We start from the raw sequence: 24,713 nt of genomic DNA, 5'->3' as shown, positions 1-24,713 counted from the left end.
GGTTCTGCTGTGCCTGATGGGGGGAGATGGAAAGAGGTACCAGGGGGGTAAAGGGGGCAGCACAGCATTGCTAGCGGAGTGGGGGGAAAGAAAGAGATGCAATGGGATTGTGAAGAAATAGGGGAAAGAGGTGAGGGGAGGAGGGGGTAGAGAAGAGGGGGAGAGGGAGGGATGAGGGGAGCATAAGGAAAGTTAGCAGGGGGGGGTTGGCGGAGGGGTGGACTAAAAAAAGGGAGTAGCAGAAAGGAATAGAGGGGACGAGATGAGATTGGGGTGCCAACTGGACGAGGAGCGTATTGCCTAGTGGTAAGGCTGACGTGATGAAGGGTGAGGCAAACTGTGAAGTGGGAGGAAAGGGAGAGGAGGGCACAGGGGATGGGGAAGGAAGAGGGCCGACCTGAGCCTCCCGAGGGTGCAGCCTATTGAAGTGTAGGGGGGTCAGGGGAGGAGAAAGGGAGTAAAGGGTGGAGTTAGATGGAGAGTCGGGGGAAAACCTGGTCGCAGGGGAGGGGAGTAGGGAGGGGAAGAGGTGGTCAAAGAGAGAGAGAGAGGTGTCTTTGCCTTGGATCAAGACAGTACCATTGTTATAGATTGAGATGGTGAGGGAGCCGTTGAAATACGCAGAAGGGGAAATCTTTAGTTGTTTCCCATGAGGGATAGAGGAGGAGGAGGTGACGTTAAGGGAATTAGATAAACTAGAGGACCAAGAAGGGGTGTCGTGAGTGAAGAAAATGAAATCATTTTTGCGCCTCCCAGAACGACAATTGTAAAAAAGGTCAACAAAAAGGGAATCAGGGAAACGTTCAATAGTCTCATGCTTCAATCGTTTAGCTGAAGCTTTAGTTTGACCAGGAGGATAGATGATTTTGTAACAGTTAATTCCATCCTTAACTCGAGAGGTGGCCATGTTGGGGACGTGAGAGAGAGTGCGAGGAGGGTAAGAGACGGGTGTGCATAGGAGAGCGGTGCTGATGAGAAGTATAGGGACTAACAGGGGGCACATATTCCAGGCGTCTGGACTAATGTGTAGTTGATGGGCCCTTCATCTAGGTGTATATGAAAACAACTGGCACAAGATAATATTTGCAAGAGACATGATTACATATGATAGAACCAACTGGGTCACTGTCAAAACCATCACAATGCACAATTAGTCAAAGTAAAGCAGATCACAGATGAACGCCCAGTGACTATTGGTAATCACTGTACATAGCATCAGCTTGAAACATAAGCACATTCGGCACCAACCGCATTGTATGCCCATAGTCTCAGCGGACCACTATTGGACTCTAATCAGAAACCATAGTGTCAAGGTTGCAGCCAATAGAGCGAGAGTTCTGACTCAAACAGAAATGTCCCCAGGGAAAAATTGTGTCATAAACAGTGCATCTGGCGCTACTCGCAGCACAGCTGTGACGGGCCAAAACGGTGCAGCTGGCAGTGTTTGCTGCGCAGCTGTAAAAGGTCTAAACGGTGCAGCTGGCACTACTTGCTGCGCAGCTGTAAAAAGACCTAAACAGTGCAGCCGGCACTACTTGCTGCGCAGCTGTAAAAAGACCTAAACGGTGCAGCCGGCACTACTTGCTGCACAGCTGTAAAAAGGCCTAAACGGTGCAGCTGGCACTACTTGCTGCGCAGCTGTAAAAAGGCCTAAACGGTGCAGCTGGCACTACTTGCTGCGCAGCTGAAGAAGGCCTAAGCGGATCAGCTGGCACTACTTGCTGCGCAGTTGTAAAAGTCCAAACTGGTGTATCAGCAGAGGACTTGCTGCGCTGAAGAAAGAGAGAGTCTTCCCGCCCTCCTGAGGCGCTCAGCAATTAACAGGCTCGATCACTGCTTAGTAGGGCAAAAGGTGATGCTGGAGCAGCAAAAGTGGGCTCAGGACATGAGGAGCATGAGAAACGCTAACGTAAATCTTGTTTTCATCCGCCATTCTGGGGTCAGGCGCGGTGAACTGGGTGAAGGGTAGGGAATCCTTTATCTTGTAATTATTTGGGAGGATTTACACAGAGCAGCAGCCATGGCTTGTCATGAGCAGCAGCATAGCAAATCAGACCAGAGAACCCCTTGAGCAGAACAACAATTGCAGGGGGGCAGGCTCCGATTAAATCAGGTTCCAAACACGGCGCCATTGTAGAGTCAGGCAGAAATCATGCTGGCTACTCACTGAGCAGTCCTGGCCGACGTGGGAGTCAACCCCACAGTGTCTGGCCTTCTGCTTTGCCTTTCCTCCGGGCTGTGGCTGTTCCCTGCGTCCTGCTCCGCACCCCTGATCCTCTCAGAGCTTCGGCACCGGTCCGCCTTTACCAATATGGCGGCCGTGTTCACTGCACCTCGCTGAGCCGTCCTGGCCGCCGTGGGGGTCAACCCCTACGTGTCTGGCCTTCTGCTTTGCCCTGTCCTCTGGGCTGTGGCTGTTCCCTACGTCCTGCTCCGCACCCCTGATCCTCTCGGAACTTCGGCACCGGCCCGCCTTTACCAATATGGCGGCCGCAATCTCTCCGGTGCCCTGGGGTCCCCCTTCAGTTATCGGGGCCTGGTACTGGATCTCCTACCTTGTTGCCGTGATGCAGAGCACGTCAGCGCTGGGGATCCGGCGGTCGGTGTGGTCCGGTGCCCAGAGAGTCTCAGCCTGCCGCGGACTCTGCCCCTCCCCCTCTCGGATCTCGAAGGCAGCAGGATTCTCCGGAGCGGGGCTCCTGTTGTCGGACAGACGAGAGTCTGTCCGTGTCACCGCAACTATGGGGATGTCCGGTGCTCGTTATGCCGTACCGACCGTAGCTATTGCAGCCTTTGGCCGGTGCTACGAAAGGCCGTCGGCGGGAGCGCGGTGATTCCGCTTCTTGCTACGCCGCCATCTTTAGTAACCAACTCTTGGCTAACCGAGGACAGCGTGGCGGACCGGGTCTAGCCCTGCCTCCTGAGTATAGCATCTTGACAGTGAACAGGGCGACGAGGGGGGGGGGACTTAGCGGTTATTTTTAAATCTAGGTTCCGCTGCTCTTTGGTCAGTGAGCCTATAGTGGGGTGTGAATGCGCTAGATTTGTTCTTCCTCTTACGGCACACTTCTCCATTACGGGCCTCCTAGTATATCGCCCCCCAGGCCCTGCGGCAGAATTTAGCTCGGCGATTGTCGAGGCAGCAAGTGCTTTGGCTCTGACCTCTGCTAACTTTATTCTCCTGGGAGACCTTAATCTTCATTTTGATCTCCTCGCGGATGGGGAAATTAGGAGGCTTCTTGCTGATTTTGCCGCTTGCCAGCTAAGACAATTGGTGGTGGGTGCTACACACTCTGCCGGCCACTTGTTGGATCCGGTCTTTTCCAACATCTTGGGGATCACAGCTGGGGCTCCTAGATCAGTGTGTTGGTCAGACCATTGTTTAGTACCTCTCTCCCTTTTGCTTCCCACTCCGCTTCCCAGAGTTAATCTTAAATCTACGTTTAGACGCTGTTGGCATAAACTTAAGTTGGAGGAGCTTCTTGCCGCCTTAAAGGCTTGCCCTCCAACTTTAAGCGCGGATCCCGATCTGGCTTATAAAATATTTTGTGACTGGCTTACTGGTGCCCTGGATTCTCTCATCCCGGTGAAGCGGTCTGTTGGTCGTTGTTCTAGATCCAACCTATGGTATAGTGACTCCTTGGCTGCCATGCGCAGTGCCTGTAAAAAGCTTGAACGGGCGTGGAGAAAGAACTACGACCCAGAGGCTAAAAGACAGTACCAGGATGAGATTATGGCCTATCATAAAGCAATTCATTCTGCTCGGGCTGTCTATCTTACCGATGAAATCAAGGCCAGTAATAACCCTATTAAATGTGTTTTTAAAATTTTGAATGATTTTAAAAGTAGGAAAAATCCCCCCGCCCACGCGCTCACCTCTAGCGAGCAATGTGAAGCTCTGGCTGAATATTTTGTCCGGAAAGTGGAAAACATCTACAAAACGTTCCCTGGCTGTTCTGTTGAGCAATTTGCTATCCCCGCTCTCCGGCCTACTAACACACTATCGGTTATTCCTACTATCACCCAGGAGGAGATGCTTTCCCTAAGTAGTAGGGTCAAGTCTGGCTCCCCTTTGGATCCAATGCGGCCGGATCATTTCAGGGACTGCCTTCCGGTTCTTCTTACTCCCCTTTGTCAAATGATCTACTCCTCTTTTTCTTCGGCGGTTGTTCCGCTTGCTTGGAAATCAGCCAGGGTGGTCCCCCTGTTGAAAAAACCTTTTCTTGACCCCACCAACCCTGCTAATTTTAGACCGATATCTCTCCTTCCTTGGGCCGCCAAAGTAGCGGAGGCTCACGTTAATAACACTCTTGCGTGCCTCCTGGAAAGGAATAGCACCTTGGACCCCTCTCAGACGGGCTTTCGCCCGGGCCATAGTACCGAGACCGCGATTTTGGCAGTTTGTGAACATCTGCGGTCGATTCTAGACAAGGGTCAAACAGCGGCGCTGATTTTGCTCGATCTCAGCGCCGCGTTTGATACTGTCTCTCATCAGATCTTACTACGCAGGCTGGAGTAGGCGGGGGTAGTGGGCCTTGCTTTGGATTGGTTTCGCTCCTTTCTTGCTGACAGGACGTTCCAGGTTACTTCGCCCCCTTTTCTTTCGCATGTCCATTTTAGCAAGCAGTTGGTCCCTCAGGGCGCTGCCTTGAGCCCCTGCTTGTTTAACATCTATGTCCAGCCTCTGGCAAGAGTGGCGCGTGAAGCCGGCTTGACCTTAGTGTCATATGCCGACGACACGCAATTGGTGGTTGCCCTCTCGGATGGCGGAGTCTGTGGTCCGGTGCAGTTTCGTACTGGACTCGAGGCAATTTCGGAGTGGATGACCTCGAATTGTCTTCAATTAAATGCTAGCAAATCGGAAGTATTGCTGGTTGGCAAAAAAACAAGGACCTTTGGAGCTCACAGTGGTGGCCTACTTCCATGGACAATGCGCCAACCAGTTGTAAAAAACCTGGGGATCTGGCTTGATTCTACTCTGGGGTTTCAGGATCACACTAAAAAGGTGTCTGGCATTTGTTTTGGTCTCCTACGTGGCCTTAGGCCCATTTGGGGATTCTTTGACTCTTCCACTCGCCAACTGATAGTTCAGGCTACCATTCTCTCACGCATAGATTATGCGAATTCTCTCTTGTTAGGGGCCAACAAGGCGGACGTTCTCCGCCTGCAGAGAGTCCAAAACGCAGCGGCACGGGTCCTGCTCAGGCTCCCTAGATTCTGTTCTGTGTCAGGTGCCATCAGGCAACTTCATCGGTTGCCTGTTCAAAAAAGGATTGAATTTAAAGCACACTGTCTTACTTTTAAGATTTTAAAATGTTCTTCTCCTGAAATTCTATCCAATTTATTGACTCCTTATGTTCCCAACCGCCAACTTTGCTCCTTGGAGCAGTTGTTGACTGTGGTTCCCCGTGTGAAGCTGGCCAGAGCCGGGGGGGAAGTCCTTCTGCCTTTTGGCGGCTAGGCTGTGGAATTCCCTCTCTGCCCATGTCCGCCATTTGGATGGTCTGTTCCCCTTCCGTAAGGCCATCAAAACCCTCTTGTTTCCTGCCTAGACTGTGCCGCTGCCTTTGTTCTGCTTTTTTGCCTCTAGCGCCGGGACGCCCCTTTGCTGGGGCAGCTGCGCGCTTTATAAAATTACGTTATTATTATTATTATTATTATTATGATGACATTGCCAAACTCAAGATTATCTTTCTATTCCTTGACATGGAAGACCTACTTCCGATTACAATGTGTACATCTCCCCAGTATTAAGATGTAGTAAATGCATGAACATGCACTCAATGACAATTCTTGTTAATTATCACCAAACTATGTAAACTATCTAGCATTCTAGATTTTTGTTTATTCTGTATTATTTGATTGAAACAAGGGCATCAACCCTGTGACTAATATTTGTATTATCAGCTAAAAATTTACACCTTTGCCTTGAATCCCTAATGACAGGTCAAAAACAATATTGAAAAGTACTTCTCAGCAAATATATCACCATGGGTCACCTGTTTTGCAATTTGTTCTTCATTTAGTAGCACTCAATATAGTCGGGGTCTCATTAGGCTGGTGTAAGAAACGGGTCAGATTTTATATCTCATGTAAATCTCTTGCCTGTTCATTTTCTAATTTGCATATGGGAAATCCCTATACACGTTAACTTATAACGGGAGTCTCATAATCTCTCTTCATGCTCTGATTCACTGCCCTGTTATTTACTCATATCTCACAGCCTTGTCTAGTTCCCTTCGCACCCTTTACCTTGCCAGTTTAGACCATGGCTCACTGTCAGCTTTCTCCTTCCGTTCCCCCTTTCATCAAATTATTTTGTCTGCCTCCCTATAAGTTCATTTCATCTGCCCAACGTCTGTCCTTCTTGCCTCTTCTCATCTATATTGCATTTCCAGTATCACGGACTTCTTTGTAAACCGTTTTAAGCCTCCTCCCTTTCTGTCTCCGTGTCCTTTTGTCCACTTCTTGTCTTCTTCCTGGGCTCTCTGCCACCTGCCCAACTGTCTGTGTCCCTCCACCGTTAACGGTTTCCATATCTCTCCTCTCATCTAAATAGTAGGTGTCCTAAGGAGCTACAATGCGGTCTATCAATGATGTCTCTCACTCAGCAAGTACATTTTTCAGTTTACACTCCAGACTTCCATTCAAAGGATGGAGAAGTTGTGTATATGAATCTTCTGCCTGAAACAGTGTAAAAACTTTACTGATAAGCTCAGATACGTATGCCTTGCAATATCTATTTTTCAAGTCACGTAAGAATAACACCAAGATTAGTGTCAAGTACTTTTCACATGACCTTACTATGCTCAATTAATATTCTAGAATCAGTACACCTTGCTTTGCATGCTTTAGCAGGGACGGAACAAACTCAACTCTCTAAACTCCATTTCCTATAGCCAATCAGCGGCCGTTCGCTATTACTTACTCTTACAATTCAGATTTTCCTAACTTTCAGGGATACATTTTCACCATCACCCTGTAACATCCAGTATCATTTACATACTCCGAATGGGGGTCTACCTTTCTGTTTTATACAGTCTGACCTTTTCTATCCTTTGTGTCTCTGTTTTCATTCTTAGATTTGGCAAGTGTCTCTGATTATCCTCTTTTTCTCCACCTGCTACTATAATTCACTCTACTCCCCCCAAAAATCATATAAACCTTACCATATGTCACACCACTGCAACCCATCATATAATTTAACACTTGATGTATTTACTTGTCTGCCATTAAATATCAAAGCCTCTTAAAAGGCTGCTTTCATTTCTGCCCATCAAGCATCCACAGCATCAAGATTCGTCTTTCCTGGTATGGTCTCCTTTCAGGGCGGGATTGGCTACCGGGAGTTTTGGCATGCTGCCGAGCTGGGGGCTGATTTCGTTGCAGGGGCGTAGCTAGAGCTTGTGGCGCCCGGGGCTATCCTTCAGATTGACGCCCCCTGGGTGGCGTGCTGGGAAAAAAGGACGGCGAGCACCTGAAAGAGGTCTGAGGGACACATAGTATCGTCGCTAATAGTCAGACGAAGCTCACAACTTCTCCTACATAGGCAGCCCGCTGCTAAGCTGAGCTCTGGAATTGGGTGTGAAAGAACTTACAATGAAACAAGCAAAAACGAATCACTTCCTGTGCTCGTCCTTGAAAAATGTACAGTAGCTTGAGGCATGTTACCTACCTATGCCTTCCAAAGCTAGAAATGGAAATATTGAAGAGCAGGCACCCTGTACCAGAGTACCTGCTTGTTTCTGAGAAGTGCCGGTACTCTGTAATTAAACGTACTACGTCACTCTTGAGAAGTGCTGGTACTTTCAAATTAAACGTATTACGTCACTCTTTGGAAGTGCCGGTACTCTCCGTCTAAAAATAAAAAAGATCCAGTACTCAGTACCTGCCCATTTAAAGCACTGATGCCTTCCTAAAACACAAGTGCTAAGCAAAGTGGGTACACTCGGGTCTACTTTAGTCTTCATTATCCATCGAATAGCAGCTTTGTTAGTCTGTCCTAAGTGGGAAGGAGTGGGAGACTACTTGTAAGCCTAACATGGTTTTATTCTGCTGTTTGTGGAGTAGCTGGTTGTCCCTTTTATTTTCAAGCAAGGTTTTTAAGAGTACTAAGGAGCTGAAGGTTTTGGCCTGCACTTGAGTGTTGCAATTGGGGCATGGATATTCACATAGCTTACCCAATTTTTTTTAAAGGGGTGCTAGCGTCTGATGTGGATTTGATAGGGTGAGAGCTGAGTTAAAGTATTGGTTGCCTACAGAGAAGCCTTTGAAGGATCTGAAGGTTTGATCTTCTCTTTTGTTTTGAGCTTGGTTTGATGGTAGGATCCCGAGCAGGGAGACTTGGATGGCAAAGTGGTTGGTCCAGACCATGGGTAAGGGTGGTGTATATTGATTGATGGTTACATTCAGAAGACATGACTGAGGTTGTGGCCTTTGGAGTGTGTTGGTTGTGAAAAACAGTGTACCAAGTTAAGTGTATAGATTTGGTTGAAGAGTCAGTTTAAGTTTTTCTTTGCTTATCTTGAGTTATCTGGGAGGCTGAATTCACCCAAGAGGAACGATTAAGCATGTCAGATGGAAGAGGTAGTGAGGAAATCTTAGAATCCATCAATGAAGTCCATGATCTTGCTTGTTAATCTAACGTATCTTCAGATTAACTCCATCACAACAAGGCAGTAAAAGACAGAAATGTCAGCTATAGAAGTTTTTCTCAAACTGACCTTGCTTCGATTGGGTCGAAGAATTAACAACATGATAAAACAGTTTATCTTAATTAACAGACCGTCACTGGGGTAGCAGACTCCAAGTACAACATTGATGCCCACAGCTGCTCAAGGGCTACATTAGTGTTAGACATGAGATACATGCATATGGAACATACAAAAGGAACAGGTTCAGTGGTGACAAATATGAGGGGTTATGTGAATAATGGGAAATACTTACAGTAGTGTGTCATTTAGTGTGCTTTAGTGGCAAGAACAACTGGATTGTGTACAGTAGTGACAAACACAAGAAGTGGATTATTATTAGGTAGGAAACAAAGATGAATGATGAAGGCATTAGAGGATTGTGTGCATAATTGTGGATATAGTAAAAATGTGCCCAAAGCTAACAGGTCATAATGTGTACACAAGTGAAACATATGAATTAAGCACATTAACAAAACTGGGAACATTATTTTAATCAACAGATGTGCACAGGTGACTTCATTTGGCACAACCCCTGCCCTGGTGGGCAATTTAACAGCAGTGCCACTGCAATTAAGCACTTCTACGGCTGCAGCATTTTTGGCAGGGTTAGGAACATTTGTCACATAACCCATCAGCTGCTGCACAATCTGCAGGTTTCAACAACAAAAACAATTTTTCTTCTTCTAAAATGGATGAAAGGTTACTAAAAATGCAGCAATGTGTTGCTTCGCAGGGGAAAGCTGCTTATTTCTGTATTTGAGTATTACGCCAGTGCTAATGGGTTGAAACCTTTGTTCACACAGTGATAACTGCTACAAGTGACAAAACAATGAAGTAATACTATCAAAAAATGTGCAATAGTATGCTGCATAACTTGACTTTCTAGCCGCATAATGTAGTCAACCCAGCGGCGTAGCTAGGGCACAGGGGAAAGACGTGTGCCCATAGAGAAAATGAACTTGGGCAAAAACATTAATGCACGCGCTCCCAGTGGATACAACATGAAGAGGGGTGTGTATGCCATGTCAGGGTGATTTGCGTTATATCTGAGATCTTAATCATTTTTGTGCTAAATAGCCGCCCACTGCTTTAAAAGAGATTCCGCTTCTGGCAGCTAAGAGAAACAAGGCAAGAGACTTGGCCACGATTACTCAAGTCACTGCCATAACCACCCAGTAATAACTGCCTGACAAAATCCAATTAACGGCATTCTGGGACTTGTAGTTCTGATTTAATAAGGGTGTGATCAGAGATCTAGAAAGCAAGGACGCTGAGCTCCTCTCATGGACCTGGGAACCCTGAAAGCACTGTACAAATACAGAATTAAGTAACGCGTGCCATACCTCAGGCTCGAAGTTGTCGGTTCGCTGCAATTTGCACGCCTCTTACCTGTACATTGGCAGGTCTGGTTGAAGAACGTGCCCGCCACTCGCCCAGTGGTACACGTTCCGCAGGTTGTACAGGCCGCTCGTCCACGTGCACCGGCGTGCTCCTGCCCTGGCTCTGCAGAGACTCGCACACGTTGGAAGGCTCCGGCCCTAGCTGCGGGCAGCACTGTCTGCATGGACCAGCGATTCCACCGTCATGCATTCCCGAAGGGACCTGGCCGTGCACGAGGACAATCCCGAAGGCTGCCTGCCAGAACAGCACCTCCCAGAGCACGGGCACCGTTCTGAAGCAATGCTGCACCTAACAGGGCCCTTTTTAGCTTTCAAAGGCTACCTCTAGAACATATGGCAGATGACTGGCGCGAATGAGTAAATTGTGTGTCAAGGTCTCTCTGCCCGCAAGTGTAATGGGAGAGTAAAAACAAACTTCGCGCCCAGCAGCTTTTAGTTTAAATACCCCTGGTGGACATAATTTCGGTAGGGATTACTTTGCGTCTGACAAATGACAGACAGCACGGCATGGCCCCTCGAGATGTTGAACTCAGACCCCGTTTCATGACTGTCCCGCCCGTGGTTCTGAAACAATCACAAACGCTGAGGTACGTACGTCGCGCACCGTGGTGCATGCGCAGTGTGCTGCATTTTTTGCTTTTCGTTTTTGCAAGCAGGTTCGCACTACGCAGGCAGCGCCTGCACTTCAAACGACGGCCGCGCGGCACTGCCCCGTTGCGGCCGCCTTCATAATTTGGGTACACTGACTGACAGTAGTGTGTGTCAGTGACTGTCCCCAAATAATTTATAAAGGCCTCCGCAATGGGCCAGTGCCGCGCGGCTGCCGCCTTCAAAAAACTGGCGCCCGGGGAGGACCGCCCCCCCCCCCGCACCCCCCTAGCTACGCGGGTGTTTCGTTGATGGGGACCTGCGCGTGCTGAACAAAATTCGTTTTGCTTTTTTAATTTCGAAGCACACACAGGTCTCCATCAAAGAAAGTAGCTGCCACCACAGTGTCATCAGCCCCAAGCTCGGCAGCATGACAAAAGGCCCGGTAGCCAGTTCTGCCCTGTCTCCTTTTCATATTTTAGAACTGTATTGATTAATAATTCCAATTACATTGGGTACCATCACATAAATGTAGCATTAAAAAGTAGTACTGTAACCTAATAATTATGAAGATATAACACAAATAACTTTATGCAGTATCTGCAACGTTAACTATTGTGGGTTAAACCAATTATAGCTACAAAACAGAGACACCTAAGAGAGAGTACGCATAAAACAGATGCAGATCTACCAACATACCGGGCATAGCTAAGTAAAAACCTGTTACGGGATAGTACATTCAAGCACACAAAGTAAAAATTCTCTAAAGATTTTGTTAGAAAAATCCCTATTGTCATTAAGATAAAAGAAATATTCTAAATCATGTCAGTAAACGGCATTTCCAGCAACCAGTTCTTTCATGGAACACTAGACGAACACTTATACCTCTTGCGAATAATCCTATTTGACTGTCATAGAACTTCTTCAAAGGCATAAAGTGTTTGCAGCCTCTGAGACAAATCATCATTAGAAAATGCCGGCATGGATAAACTGAGACCTACTGTTGTTAGCAAACAGATCCTGTTTGCTATGTTTTCTCATCGGACTTTAATCCTTCAATGCTCCACAATCATCTGAACCAATTTGGTTAAGGCCAACACTTTCCAGATATGGACATCTGTTCAACTAATTCTAACCATAGTCGGTGAACTCCGCTCCACTTGCGGAGTTTGCAGAGTTTTCCGCACTCCAAATTACGTGGAGCTCGCGGAGTTCCAAAAAACTCCACTTCACGGAGCGGAGTTTTTTTCTCGCTCGCGTTCGTCAAGGTCAAGTTGGTGAGTACAAGCGAGGAAAATCAACCTCCCGGCGAGATTTTTCCTCATTTGCGATCGTCAACATAAAGTTGGCGAGTGCAAGCATGGAAAATCAACCTCCCGGCGAGATTTCTCAATGCGGGGGGGGTCAGGTTTCTCATTGCGAGTGGTCGCGAGTGGTCGTGAATGCTCGCGACTGCACGCGTTGAGAAACTGCCCGTTTGTGTTGAGAAAGCTGACGCTTGAGTAAAAATCTACTCGAGCGGCAGAAAAGGAGACCAGTGACTGCTTGCACTGTGCAAGGTGCCGTCCGCAATGATTGCACAGTGCAGACAAGCATCCGGCAATGTGCAATCACTGCGAACAGCATTTTTCTATCGAACTCCGCAGCTTGCGGAGTTCCGCGTAGAGCAACTCCGCAAACTCTGCCCATGGTTAATTAATTCCGGAGTCATTCCTTCGCACTCTTTTGCTGAAATTCTCACTAGACTACTAATTGGGTTACTACTCCCTTCAATTTTAAGTTACCCGCCCCCCCTTAATAAACACCTCATCCTTACTTAGGATTCTCATTTTCTCATTTGTCTTTTATATTTCTTTCTCACAGTGTTACTACTTTATAGATTTACTTTGTACACTTGATTGGTTCGGATGATGTCCCAGCGAATAGACTACTGTGTGGTCGAAATTAAGAATAGAACAGCATAGGACTCTCCATTCGCCCCCTCAATACAGGGGATGTAGCACGGTATTCATTACTTTTAAAAAAACACCCTCTCATTCCTAGTAGTGACAGCCATTGTTTTTATCTTCCATGTGCTTTCTATTTTTCACATTCTGTGCACATATTCATCAACTGAACACTGCACCCTCACTTATTCACCCAGATAGCATTCATTCAGAAGGATTATTTTGCATAATTATTCTGTTTATAATATGGTGTTTGTGTTATTTAATGAAGAATCCTTAAGTGATTTATTCCTATTGTTTTCAAATTACAAGTTACAAAAGAACCATTGTGATTTTATTTGTATTTTTTTTATTTCGTGATTTTCTTGACTACATCCATCTTTAATTTTACATAGTCCAAAACTGCTGTGCTGCAACAAGTTTGTTCGTGCAAAGCAAAAACGCTAGGGGTATCCCATGAAGAGAATATGCTAGAATCAATACACTTATAGCAGAATTGGAATCCACTCAACTCTACAATCCCCATTACCTAGAGATAAACAGAACCCCTTCTCAGTTACTTGATATTACTTTTACAATTCAAGATGGTATTGGCTTTATAAATGTCTCTTATTCTCCTGGCATGTTCTATTTCAAAGGCTACTGCAATACTGATTCGAAAGTCAAACCCACACTTTTAGGGGTATCTTTAATTTCTCTAGCATGCTTTTGAAGCTAGAAATTATTAGTCCTGCATTTGAATCTTGTATACACTGAACATTTACATTGCACAAACACATCATCAGCATATATACCATATTGGGTAAAACTAACTAACATCTTTAAACAAGTTACCCTAACCCACACATTTTGGAAATCTATTTACAGCTAACTTACCGCTGCCACCGCTGAGAGTCCGCAGCAGGTCCCAGCCGCCACCGCCAAGAGTCACCAAACTTACAAAGACCGCGCCGCCGCTCCGGGGACCACAACACCCGGCAGGCCATGCGGCGGCGCACAGCACGTGACCAAGGTCGCGGGGAGAACGCGCCAGGAGGCGCTACAAATTCCCCGACACCCCGGCAGAGCGGGGGAGACAGCTAACTTACCGCCGCCACCGCTGAGAGTCCGCAGAAGGTCCCAGCCGCCACCGCCAAGAGTCACCAAACTTACAAAGACTGCGCCGCCGCTCCGGGGACCACAACACCCGGCAGGCCACGCGGCGGCGCACAGCACGTGACCAAGGTCGCGGGGAGAACGCGCCAGGAGGCGCTACAAATTCCCCGACACCCCCGCGTCGCGGGACGCGAGCGGGACGCCCGGAGCTAAGCCCGGGCAAAGGGCGGGCCCTCTACGGCCCTCATCGGCAGGAGGAGGCAGGGGCAGGGCCGGAAACGCTGCAGGAATCATCTCCGCAAGTAAGACTTATGGTTCTAAGAGTTTCCTATTAGCTTTTAAAACTGTATAAAGAGTGAGTTTGAGTGTATATTGCAAACATGTCTACGAAATCGAAGGAAGCCCCGCAAAACTCTCTTGACAATTACCTTGTCCAAACCGTGAAAAAAATTAACACGCAGAGGAGGAATTCTTTGGGGTTGAGCCAATCCCCGGACCTACGTTGTTTGTCCCCTACTGCATCTATTCTGATTGATGACACTATTTTGCAGGAAGTCCATCAGGAGGGCATAACTTGTGACCCTATCTCCCAAGGATTAAGCGGCACACCTGTCAACATAGTTCCGGCCTCTGAGGTTCCTAACGTAGAGGCAAAGAGTGACATTGACATTGACTCTGATCAGGAGAAACAGATTCGAGTTTCATCTGACGAGCAGACACCCAAAGGGCGTGTTACAAGGCCAAGACGATTATGCACTAAAAACCCACCCAAGCAGGGTGGCCCACGTCCGGGGATAAGAAGGAAGAGGGCTATTACCCCAAAGTCGAAGCAAGTAAACATTGTGGAGGATAAACAAAATCATACTTTTGAGGACGCTTTTTTTGATAGGATTGCTGACTTTCTTGAGTTAAAAATTAATGCCATTGTTAAACCTTTAACTTCAAAAATTGATAAACTGCAAGCAGAGATTAAGAAATTGGGTGGACTCTACTCCACGGTTGCAGGTGGGGTAGAAAACATAACCACGTTAGTTACAAACTTGAGCAATAATACAGGGGGAAATGTGGTTAGAGAGGCTGGAAGTGATGGCGCACGGATCCAGGCGCCTGATGAGAACTTACCGCCCCAACCATCAACATCATCGTCCACTTTTAGTGAGGACCCTCTGCTAGTTAACATCCCAACAGATAGTACCCCCTCTGTCAGCTTCCCCCCAGTAATTGCTCACTCAACGGATCCCCTACAATTTTTAGCTGAGGCCACACCAGTGGTCCTAGTGTTAGCGAATGTCCCTCCTTTGGAAGGGGGAACAGTGGAAAGCCCTACCTCTCTCACAAGCAAGGCTCTGCACTGGTTAACCAGTAATATGCGGTTAGCTCAATTAAGTCAGCAACTAGGGTCCCCTGGTTGGGAAACCGGCCGAAAAAGTTTAAAGGGGATTGTGTGGCAGTGAGCCTCTCAAATCAAGACGTCCTCCCTAATATACTTGCTAACCTATTCCCTCCTCAACGCAGACAGGGCACTGTTGTTCCCCTAACCCTAAAGTTCTTTTACGGGGAACAGCAGAACGTCACCCATCCAAGGACTCCCGCACCAGGGTGGGATAGAATTTGGGACTCAAACCTCAGATGGGGGCAGGACATAAGGCATAATGCAGCAGCCCATCATTCCCTCTTACCACAGCACAATCCTTTCGTAGAACCCCTTCAATTGTTTAATCGCTACGCCCCATTGTCCTTCATGGATCAAAACGATTGACTCTCTTCCAGAAAAGATACTAACGGCGAGGGTCCCTCGCTTGTTCCTGGAATATTAGATCCAATACTTACAGGCTTTAGGGTCTGCAGAATCATGAGCTGGAATGTTGCTGGCATTAGAGCCAAATTCATCGATAAGAACTGGTTGGAGGTAATTAGATCTAACGACATTCTTGCTTTCCAAGAAACTTGGGAAACGTCAGACAGACTTGTTCTGGACGGCTTTTCCCATTTCTTTGTACCGGCAGCACCTAGTAAATCAGGAAGGGCAAAGGGGGGCTTGGCTATATACATTTCCCTAGATATTCAAGGAAAGCCAAGACAGATTAAAACTAATTCAATAAATATCCTAGCGGTTGAACTAACTACACCAAACTCACAGCCTATACTACTCGTTAATTTTTATAATTCCCCTGTCAGTCAAATCTTGAATGAGCATCTGGTAACTTTAGAGGAATTCCTGTCTACCCACAGCGAGAACAGTGTTCATGGTTTTGAGGTGATCCTTTTGGGTGATTATAACATCCACCCATGTAATATGGATTGCCGTGTGGAATACGAGGATTCTTCCCCCTACTCCTCGACTCCGCATTTTGAACACTCACCACGTGGAGAGGCTTTGGAATCGCTCCTAGCAATTTTTAATCTTTATGAATCACATAGTAGCCATATAGGCTCGAGGTTACCAACATACGTGGGTAACAACACAGGCGCAATTGTGGATTATATTTTTTTATCGTCCAGTATTTTGCCTGAAGTGCTCAATTACAAGGTAGAAACTTCAGCTTTTAGCGACCACAACCCTGTAATTTTAGAGATTGTATCACAGGGAGTTTTGGGAAAGAGAGTGAGTGAAGCATTATGTGTGATAGATGTAGTCCTGAGAGACCAGAACCGCAGACTGAAATGGGACCAAGTAACCCCAATTACCTTTTTGCAGGATACCCTGGCTAAAGTTGAGGGGAAGGTCGCAATCTGCTTGAATAATAATAACTCTGTAACTACCATGATAGAGGCGTTCAATGTTATCTGTCGTCAGGTTAACTTAGACCTGACCATAAAGAAAAAGCCTTATACACATAGGGGCCCCAAATGGTTTGATTCAAATTGTTCCAAGGCTCACTCAATCCTCCTGAAAGCCTTAAAAAATAAACCAAGAGACAAAGAACAGATAGCATCTCTGAGGAAACAATACAGTTATGCTATCAGGACGAGGAAATCTGAGATTAAAAAGGAGGCCTGGAATGACTTATTGTCGCCTGATATACAGAGAGATAGTGCTAGATTTTGGGCGATAATAAACCATCCATATTTTGTGGGACTAGAGAAGCAGAGAGCAGACTGCACCATACCTGATGAACAGTGGGTCACACATTTCAGTAACATTTATAGCTGCCCTGACATTACTCCAGGCTGTGGAATACAATTCACACAAGCAGTACCCACCATCTCTCCTTTTAGTATAGAGGAGGTGAAAAAAGCGATTAATGACACACTCTCTAAAAAGGCACCGGGGCCCGATGGGGTCCCCGCAGATTTTTTTAAGAGTGCCCCTGAACTAAGCGCCAAAATACTCACAAATATTTTTAATACTACAAGGAATTTTATTTTTCCTACTAGCTGGGCTAAGTCCACCATAATACCGATTTTTAAAAAAAGGACAGAGAACAGACCCGGCCTGTTATAGGCCAATCTCCCTCATTGATTCCAGTGTTAAAATCTTGGGGAGAGTCCTTTTAGGAAGACTGACTCAGCTTTTAGAAGGGAAGGGTGCCCTATCAAATGCACAATATGGTTTTAGAGCCAAAAGAGGAACTTTAGATCAGTGTCTAAATTTAGAACTGATCATAAATAAATACGCAATTGCCAAGGGGGGCTCTCTGTACATGGCCTTTATGGACCTCTCCTCAGCTTTTGACCTGGTTAACAGGGCTAAGCTGTGGGGGGTCCTTTTGACCATGGGCATTGATGCTCCTTTGGTTGGGTATCTGGCCGAGTTACATAGAGATCTTAAGACCTCGGTCAGAGTGACCAGGGAAGGAAGGTGTACTTGCCACTTTAAGTCAGAGAGGGGGGTCAGGCAAGGGTGTATCCTTGCCCCCCTCCTCTTCACTCTTTATATAAACGATCTCGAGGCAGTCCTGGCAGCTTCCCACATCGACATCCCGCGTGCAGGCGAGACAAAGATACCTGTCCTCCTGTACGCGGATGACGCTGTCCTCTTGGCACGCTCTGGAGTGGCACTAAACAAACTCCTTTTATCTTTTGGGGATTTCATGTCCTCGTTGGACATGAAAACCAATGCAGAAAAATCTCATGTAATGATTGCAGGTGCCGCAGGCAGGAAAAGAAAGTCGAAAACATTTTTTTGTGCTGGGAAAGAGGTTAGGAGAGTTCCATCTTTTCCTTATTTAGGAGTGACCTTTGATGAAAAGGGCACGTGGGGCCCCCAGCATTCCGTTAAAAGCAACGCTGTGGCAAGAGCGGCCGCTGGGTTGCTTGGTTTTGCTAAAAAACTTGGAGCCCGCCCCATGGAAAGCATTATTAAGGTCTATAAAGCTAAATGTTTGTCGGTTGCCCAATACGGCTCTGTTATTTGGGGGTACACTAATCATGATAAAATCCAGAAAGTAGAAAATAAATTTCTGAGAACCCTGCTTTCTGTCCCCCAATCGACTTCCACCTATATAATACACACAGAGCTTGGACTGGGCTATATTACCGACATTTTAAAACTAGCCCCAGTTATTGGATGGTTGAAAATTTGGCTCAACCAGGAGCTCACACTAAATCATATTATCTTAAAAGATTGTTTAGCCCTGGATAGAGCTCAGAACATTCCGTGGCTAAAATACGTTCAGACTCAGTTAACTTTAGCTGGCCGACCTGAACTTTTTTCATCTCCACATTTGATAAACCATGAAGATACAAAAATAGTTAAAAATATCCTGACTAATTTTTATGTTTTGGAGAGGGAAGCCACAGAGTTAAATAAATCTACGGTTAGGAAACATTGCACGTTAACATCTGTCCCAGGTATGGAACCATATCTTTTTTTGGTAACTAAACCATACCACCGTTTCCTTCTAACGAGATTTCGTCTTGACCTGATTCCCTTCATTCTGGGTAATTTTAAAACATGGATTAGACCTGAAAATGCCGAACCATGTGATTGTGACCACTTTTCTACCCAGGAATACGACTCATTTTATCTTGTTCTGCGGCCATTATACTGAGATCAGGAAAAAATACTTGCTTCCTATACTGTGCAATCTGGGTTTTACGCAGGTAAAGCTAGCTATGATGTTCCTGCAACTCCTTCCTAATTTAAAAGTAGCATTTTATGTTGCTAGTTTTTTGGTTGCAGGCGCCCGCATAAATAAGCACCGTTCTAGAAACATGCACCTTGTTCCAGATTAATGATTACTCTTTTATATCTTACTGATTTTAATACTTTTAATATTTATGCATAACTTATTTTGTACATTGAGAGTTTAGGGTTTTTAACAAAATATTGATCTGTATTATTACGTGTTCTGATGAAATGTTGTCATGTATTAATGTTTGTTCTTTTATGATTTTTAACAATCGAATAAAGATAATTGACTGAAATCGTTTGATTAACTTTAGCCATATTAATTGTGAAAACACTTGCTAAATCTCAGGGATTTCTGTAGAAGAGTCTGCTTAAGATCCTTGAGACTGTGAGCCACTGCAGGCAGGGTTTGATTCTACACCTTGCAAAAATTGAAATCCCCAGAGAATCACCAATTTCCACATCTTTGTGTGTGCATCATCTCAAAGATTCCGCAAAACACGTAAAGTTGCACTAAAGCAAATAAACAAACAGAAAAATGTACATGGCAATGTGTTTGCTTTAAGGATCTTCTACTTCGAAAGCCATTAGTGGTTCTAAAATCTTAAAAACAGCCCCACCCCCTTCAGAAAACTACCATTCACCCAAAACAATGCCTGCCCACTCCATGTTTACGATGGTGAAGGTGGGAGGAGCTCGGGGGGAGTTGCGAATACAATTTATTTATAGCAGGTGCTCCCATACAAGAGCTTTTCCAGTCTGCTGAACGTATTCTAGTTTTTATTTTCCAGCAATTGTTATTAAAGTACAATAAAATCTAATGTGTGTACAATGGCCAGGTCGGAACGGGTCAATTTGATGTGTTTATTACTTGCACTTAATTGAGAGGTCATTGGCGGCTCCTTACATGCTGAAACTCACTGAACAAATCTCATTTAAAAGGCATTTATTGCACACATAAAACACCTCCTACACACAGAAGCTATTCAGCAGCTGGAAATAGCAAAACAGTAAATACTGTAATGTGTTGCAAGACCTAAGGTTATTAGGGAAGGTGGTGGGCTGTCTCAATGACTTCAATGTAATCCACACTTGTACTAGCAGTATTGTTGCAATGCAGCTGCAGAAATGCCTCGGGGGGGGCAAGCAGAACACACAGTTTCAACAGCCCAAAGCACTATGGTGGAGGAGCAGATAGTTACCCCCTGGGGCATAATTCTCGGACTATAAGAAACCATATTTACTTTAATGATTGATAGCCTGAATAGCTGGCTTTGAAAGGGAATTACACACTACGACATATCAAAAGGCATTGGTGAATACATGAAGCAAAACTTTTCAGCAGCAAACGGAGATGGACAGAGTAAAAGCACTACCAATTTCAGTCAATCTATAGATCAAGGCCGGGCTAGGGAACTAAACACAGCCATGGCAAAAATGCTGAAACCTGCTACGCTACCTTCGTCTCATCAAGCAATTTTTAGGTTTTGCCTGGCGAAAAGATGCGCTCTGCGCATCTTTTTCGCGCAGGCGAAAACCTGATGAGAACTGTAGTGTGGCTTTGGGTCGGCCCTCGTCATTCATTGGCTGGCTCCATAAATGGAGCCTAGCCATTGGACGAGGGGCCTGTCCGTCAATGCCGGACCAGATTCGGGGGCGTTCCCGAGATTCTTTGGCTTTTGCCGACGTCACGCGACGTCAGCCGAAAGCCGAGAACGCCCCCGAATCTGGTCCGGCATTGAAGGCACCCGGAAGAAGTCCAGGTGAGTGCTTGCTTTTTTTTTTTGTCGGTTCCCACCCCCTCTCCCTGTCTCCGGACCCCATTCCCGCCCCCCTACCGCTGCCTCGCTCTCCGTGTCTCCCCGGCCCCGTTCCCGCCCCCCTACCGCTGCCTCGGCTCCCGTTCCCGCCCCATCCCGGTTCCCGTTCCATTATAGGAATACGATATTGTGGTGATGAATAATTCTGGCACATTAGTTTTGTCAAGGATATTGTGTCACTGATCAGGTTAAAATCCCAACCAGTTATACTAAATTCTAAATGACGTGTTGCACAGTGACGCCGGTTAAAAGACTGAACCTGGTTAAAAGTATTGCACGCGTAATTGCCCATTTGACAGCTGTGGAACTTTTATTCCCACGCAGATTCTACCGTGAAAATGGCCCGCCTGCTGGTAAGAGCGGGGTCTGCACAGGACTGGCCCCCGGTTATAGTCTGCTCTGCATGTTGTTGGCGAAGGGGGTGGGCGCTCGAGTGAGAAGGGTCCTTCCAAAAGAGCTGCAGTTGGCACATGTGATGTAACCAGAGTCGGGAGCGGCTGTGTGCTGACCTCACTCAACCGGCCCTCCTCGCTGTCTTGGGACACACGACACTTGATTTAGATCCCAGAAGGGGGCCGGCAGCAGCTGCAGGGGACGGGATTAAGAGGGACGGGAAGGAGGCCTGCTTTGAAACTACAATCCCCGTCATCCGTCACTCATGCCCATCGGGACTGAGCCAGAGACGAGGTTTAAATAACCCAGAGCCGAGCCCACCAAACCTCCTCATCCTGCACGGCTCTACCTTTGCGCGGTGACCATTGGCTATTTGGCAGTCCTGTCAGAGCCTGATTGGTGGACGGCGGGGCCAGCCACAGTCTCCTCAAGCTTGGTGGGAGAGGAACGTAAACAGCATGGACATACCTTTCACTCTATATTTATCTGTTCGAGTCTGTTGCAAGCAGCAGGAGCTGGGGCTGCAGCAGGCATTCCAGATATATGAAGGCTCAAAAAGAAATATATTTCAGCGTCGCTTGTTTAACTGTAAAGGAAATACTTTAAAGAAAATAGATATAGCATTTCTCTGTTATTATTTTTTTAACACAGCAGGTTTGGGACGGCACAGCTTGCCATGCCTGCCCCTCAGAGCAGATCTCGAGCCAGGGACCGGAACAATGTCCTGAACAGACCAGAGTTTATGTCTTTGAACCAGCCCTTGCGAGGGAACCCAGAGAACCGGGGTTCGAGCAGGAAGCAGAGCGCGCAGTTTTCTCAGTTCGCATCGCCCAATGAGGGCACCAGCAAAGACCGCCGGCAGTCCCAGCAGCTGCCCGAGGAGGACTGCATACAACTGAACCCTTCCTTCAAGGGCATCGCCTTGAACTCCATGTTGGCCATCGACATCTGCATGTCCAAGAGGATAGGGGTGTGCGCCAGCAGTGCTTCATCTTGGGGCAGTGCCCGCTCTATGGTCAAACTCCTCGGGGTCACCGGGCACGGAATCCCCTGGCTGGGGGGTGTCATCATCTGCCTGTGGAGGAGCAGCACGCTGGCTGGGCAGGAGGTGCTCCTGAACCTCTTCATGGGTAAGTTGGCTTCCTTCTCTGCTGAGTGCTGATGATTCAGCCCTAGGGGACCATGCTTCTGGTTGGCAAGAGATTCCGTTTCACTTGTGACACCTGTTTTCCAGTTCTGGGCTTCACTTTAGCTTTCATTCTACTCTGGTACTTTGGGCGGAACGTTAGACTCTTGGCAGTTAACTTTGAATTATTGACCAACTAAAATATATTTTGTTTTCTCGAAACAATCTTGGGAGTTTCTCATTGTTGTTAGTAGTGTTTGTTTTTGTCTGTGCAGTATAACCTGGGACTGAACACTTTAGTGTTAATGTACAGAATTGTCAATGTCTGAGTCAACATGGCGCAAAGACATGGCAAGGGCTGTAAACGCAACTTGGAGTTCATTTAGGATTTGCAGTTTCACAGAGCATTCGGAAAGTATTCGTTTCACTATCCTGTTATGTTCGAATAAACTTGAGGCTGGAAGGTCTTCGTTTTTTACCACACACGTGTTGGGGATCGTATCTGTGGGTGTTTGTGTGTGTCATTTGCAAGAGAATAAGCTATTGGCATTGTAAATGACAATGCCATTTATTTATGTTTAAAAAAAACATAAATAAAAATAATGTCAAGAGCAATGCCAATAGCTCTAACTTTAACAAAGGCAAAACCATTGCATTGTAAATGCTTGTTCTCTTTCCATCCAGTCTCTCGCTCATTCTGTCACCAGGGGCGGCCATGGGCTTTCGAAACCAACCTCCAAGGCTTACAGCCTACAGGGAAAGCGTCAGGTGAAATAAAAGGCATGACCGGCCTTGCTATAGATTTACACTTTAGTAAAGACCTTTGTGTAATAAGCAGGTTCCATGCGTAGAGATGGCACAGCAGACGTAGCCAAGTAGTGTCTTTAAATTATTTATTGCTAGCAACTCAGCCCATCTGCCAACTGTCTCACTCACACCAGGCACCCAAGCATTCCACTCATGTCCATCACTCCAACATTCCACACAGAACACTCACACTGGCTGAGCATCTAGTTACAAAGTAAAAGGGAACACAATAAACATAACATGAAGATATTACACTTTGTTAAGTAAGGTTTTTAACTTTTCGAAGTTCAATGCATGTCAAAATGTTCATAATTTGCTTTATTCCCCTGGAGGACAAGCTCATTCTCCCCTAACCCTAAGCTACATCTAACACACAGGACTATGTCAACATTATTTATGAATATCACAAGCTCTTAACATTTCCCCTAGTCCTGATGGAGGAGACCTTTTAGGATCTCTGTTGAAACTGATGTGCTGGAACGTGTCAGGGTTGTCGTCGAAGCTGAGCGACGAGGATTGGCTTAACTACGTTAAAACGTTTGACCTGATTATATTTGAAAAAACTTGGTGTACAGAACAACTTATGTGGGATGGTTATCAGAGCTTTCGAGTTCCTCCACTAAAAGCCAACAGAGGAGATCTAGTGGGGGTTTAACTATCTCTCTCCGTACCACATGTAGTCTTAAAATGTTCCCCGTGCCGGTTAAGCATACTGGGATTCAGATTATTAGGTCAGTACACTCCAATAACTTTAATTTTTGTGTTACAACTTTTATAATGCTGTAGGTCCCTCTTGCAGCACTTGTAACATTGATGATCTGTTCTATATCGTGCAGTGCCCCCGAAGAAGGTCTTTTCTAATGTTTAAATGTTTTAATATTAGAATTGGGGGAGATTTGAATGCTAAATTGGGGTGCAATCATACTGTGCTTTAACCATTTCAAGTCTACCAGGACTAGGGGGGATAGGCTTTATAAGCATATCCTTGACTTGGGTTTGGTGATTTCAATGGAACTATTGGGACCCACTGATCTTGCTAATATTCCCACCTTTACTGGTAGATGCAGAGGCACGACCATTGACTATATCTTTGTTTCTCCCTCTATGGCCAGGTTAGCTGTCCCAATAGACATCCCCACTAGTGCTTTCAGTAAACACAATCCCCTTGAGCTTTTGCTTGCCCTCCCATTGACTGCTCAAATTCCCTACTTTAATTGGGGAAACTGGTATCTCTTTATGGGATCGTTGGTTAAGGATCAGGTGGCGAGATATAGATTCCTCCAAAATCTGCAGTACTATGATTAAATAAAAAATGTCCATACTAATGGAGTACCTCCTGTCGCTTGATCAGCTCAGTGATGCTGTAGTCTTAGAATCTGTTTTTTGAATGCTAGTATTAAAATTACCATATCATGTCCAGTATCTGTGGGCAACAACTCTAATCTGGGTTAGTTTAACGAGGAATGCAAGGAGGCTAACAGGCGACTACGAGTAGCCATTCAATCTATCCCTGGGGATAGGATCCCACTGGTTAGCTGTTTAACTGCACATTAAAAATCTATTCATGTTAGAAAATGGGATATTACACATGAAATGTTGGGACAAGCTAGTTTCAGTATTGAGACAAAGTATATCAGTGGCTTTTGGAAAATCATTAATCGGTCAAAAATCACCCTTCGTTACATTATGAGCATTCCCTTTGACTGAAGTGACAGTGGACTAACAACAGTGCTGAGTGCTGGATTAAGCATTTTAAAGCCATTTATACTCG

The 24,713-nt window shown here is 46.1% G+C and overlaps 1 protein-coding gene and 1 pseudogene across 1 annotated transcript in view; one reads left to right on the top strand and one right to left on the bottom strand.

Annotated features, from left to right (window-relative positions):
• The window catches only part of EML6 (EMAP like 6), a 928,771-nt gene that overhangs the window by 495,659 nt on the left and 408,399 nt on the right, over positions 1-24,713 (bottom strand). The window lies entirely within an intron of this gene.
• On the top strand, positions 21,510-22,171 carry LOC144761426 (inactive phospholipid phosphatase 7 pseudogene; annotated as a pseudogene).

This window comes from Lissotriton helveticus, chromosome 6 (genome assembly GCF_964261635.1).
Source record: "Lissotriton helveticus chromosome 6, aLisHel1.1, whole genome shotgun sequence".
Classification (NCBI taxonomy): Eukaryota; Metazoa; Chordata; class Amphibia; order Caudata; family Salamandridae; genus Lissotriton; species Lissotriton helveticus.
This window is presented reverse-complemented; position numbering and strand designations above follow the sequence as displayed.